Source organism: Ahaetulla prasina, chromosome 1 (assembly GCF_028640845.1).
Source record: "Ahaetulla prasina isolate Xishuangbanna chromosome 1, ASM2864084v1, whole genome shotgun sequence".
Taxonomy (NCBI): domain Eukaryota; kingdom Metazoa; phylum Chordata; class Lepidosauria; order Squamata; family Colubridae; genus Ahaetulla; species Ahaetulla prasina.
Window position 1 is genome coordinate 166,783,660 of NC_080539.1, and position 3,020 is coordinate 166,786,679.

Sequence of the window (3,020 nt, forward strand, 5' to 3'; positions counted from 1 at the left end):
TCTAATGGTTCACTGAGGTGATGATCTGGATATCATGAAGGGAAAGGCCAGTGCCTAGAATGAGCTCCACTTTCTAGTGCAGGCTGTGGCTGTAAGTCCACCTCAGAATAATTCGTGCTATCTGACTTTATATCAGGTTCCAGCCTGACTAGGTGGTTTAGTGGCTAAGACACTGAGCTTGTCGATCAGAAAGGTTGGCAGTTCGGCGGTTTGAATCCCTAGTACAGGTCTCCTGCGTGAGCAGGGGGTTGGGCTAGATAACCTCCAAGGTCCCTTCCAACTCTGTTATTGTTACTGTTTATTCCAGCCTAGAGGAATCTTTTCAAGAAATAGCTAGTAAGAACAAAGAGTTCACGAAGCAGATTTTCTGCAGCTCCAATTTGCAGGCAATATAGTATCCAGAATGTCATCCCTGGAGCGCAAATATAAAGCCCTCCTTTTGGGTGAAGTAGTACAGCAGAAAAGGCCATGCTCCCAATGCCTTCTCATGAGCAAATTCTTTTGGAGGCATCGGCGGAGTTGAAAATGACAGCAGCAGCCTTGCAAAATCTAACGGCACAATGTAGAGGAGCATTGGCTCCACTGAAGAACCAATATATCCAGCAACAGTGCCACAGCCCTTCGGTCCCTCATCTCAGGCTGATACCATTTGCTCACATATATTTGGAACAAATATATGAGAATGAACTGTAGAAACACTCTGAATATCCTACTTCTAGGCTGAGTCCTTGTGGCCTCCTTTCCCAAACCATGTAATGTAATCCGGTGCTCTGTATACAGAAGTTATGAAGAACCTCAGAATCCATAATGGAGACAGTAAAATGGTGGCCTGAACAGAAAGGGATCTGGAATGGAAGTGCGATGGTCACATTAATGCTTGAAGAACCACAGCAATATTAGGCCATCCTTGCCCCCCTGAGAGGCTCTTGGATATAAAAGGACTGCAAATTGTAGGAAAAGTATCCCATCCCAGGATGCAAATGAGAACCTGACAAACATTGTCCATTTTCTCAAGCGTCAAGTATCGTATTTTTCGGAGAAAAAGAACTCTGCCTCTGCCTCCCAGCAATTTTGCCTTGTAACAACAAACAGCCTGCTTTATTTTCGTTTTCAGTATAGGTTGATTAGCACAAGAAAAAAAAATCCGCTCCCAGATATTTACCTCCTTGCAGCAAGCAGCAGAGGCCCTTGCAGCAATAGGCAATGGCAATCCCTGCAGCCTGAAACAGCTGAGAGTCGGGAGGCCGATCCAACGGACAATCAACTTGTGCTAATTAGGCTGTGCTGAAGCTGAAACGGGCTGTTTCTTCTTGCTGCTTGCTGCAAGGAGGTAAATTGCTGGGAGGCAGAGGCCATAGGGTGGGGGGCAGTGGGTTGGGGGGGCTACATTCGATGTATAAGACACACCCAAATTTTCACCCCCTTTTAGGGGGGGAAAGGTGCGTCTTATACTCTGAAAAATACAGTATGTTTTTTTTTTCTAATGAAACTTTTGAAATGAAAGTTAAAAAAAAATAGACTGTCTACTTTGGCGTGTTACAAATTTGGAAAATGCCTATCGTATTTTTCAGACTATAAATGCACCGGAGTATAAGACGCACCTTAGTTTTTGGGGAGGAAAATAAGAAAAAAGCTGATTGGCGGCCTCCTGGAATACCCCCCAATCAGCTGTTCCCAGAGGTGAACTTTAGCAACAAGTTCATTGGTTGTGAGCTTTGCGCCTTGTTTTTTTTCAGCCTCTGAAACCTCCGTTTTAGAGGCTGGGCGGGGCTATATTCGGTGTATTTTCAGCAAATTTTTCACCCTCTTTTAGGTAGGCGAAAGGTATGTCTTATACTCCGAAAAATACAGTAACTTGTGTGTCTGTGTCTCTCTGTGTCTCTCTCCTCTCTCTTTCTCTCTCTCTCACACATACACACACACACAAGAGAAACACAGTCTAATCGTGCTTGTAATCCCCAGGATCTGCCATGCATTGTTTACCTTCAGAATGCTGTTCCTGAATGCTCTTCCCGGCCCTCCGCAGCCTCCAAAAAATATATCCAAAAGCATGTCCCATTTTCACACAACTTTCGGAGTGTCCAGAGGCCAGGAGAGGACACACCCCATTGTCATGCGGCCTCCACAGTTTCCAAAACCCATGCAAGAAAATAACAGGCTTTCAAGAATAATTGTTGTCAGGTGTTGGCGAACATGGGCATACCCAAAATACGGTGTTTCACCTTTGACACACACGTCATAGGTTTTTCTGACTTAAAATACTGACTTAAAATAAAGGGGGAGGGGAGAAACTGGAAGAAAAAAGCTCTAATGAAACATTCATATATCCACACATTTTATGTCATTTTGTCCTTATTGTAAAGGAGCCCTTTCTCTGTCTGAATATAATTGGGGGGGGTGGGGGGTATTGGAATCTACCATATCATTAGGGCATCAAGATGCAGAAGACTAGTCTTCAAATCCAGCCTACAAAGACTGATTTAGAGCACCCTTAAAATATTTTTTTTTCATTTCTGTGGAATACATCCATACTTTTGCTATCCCTCCTGTGCTACTGAAATTCTGTTGAATTGGGATTACAGCAGGTGGCGCTAGTGAAGCTAGCATGATTTAAATAGCCATACCAAACAGTTTTTAAAACACAAAACTCTTCAAATGTATCATCGTGTTTAACTTAAACCAAGAATATAAATTGATTGTGAAAAAAATACTAATTTTTTTTTAAATAGAAAAACTTTTTTAAAAATATATTCCGGCGCAGCAATAAATACCATTGAAGCAAATATAGATAATTTGACCTGACAGTACAAAGCATGTACTATCTCAAATTGTGTCTTAGAGTTGCTCTCCTAATCTGCTACTGTCATAGTAGAAATTTAATCATGATTTCTTTTTCTCTTTGAACTTGAAAATTACTGCTGTGGGATAAGAAAAGAGGAAAAAAGGTATTAACAAGTCATGTAACTAGACTACTTTCCCTGGTAAATATAATTTACCTAGAATCCTGCTTGTTTGATTCA

At 41.9% G+C, this 3,020-nt stretch overlaps 1 pseudogene; it reads left to right on the plus strand.

Annotated features, from left to right (window-relative positions):
* Positions 1–287: 287 nt before the first annotated feature.
* Positions 288–900, plus strand: LOC131196743 (HAUS augmin-like complex subunit 7; annotated as a pseudogene).
* The last annotated feature ends 2,120 nt before the right edge of the window (positions 901–3,020 follow it).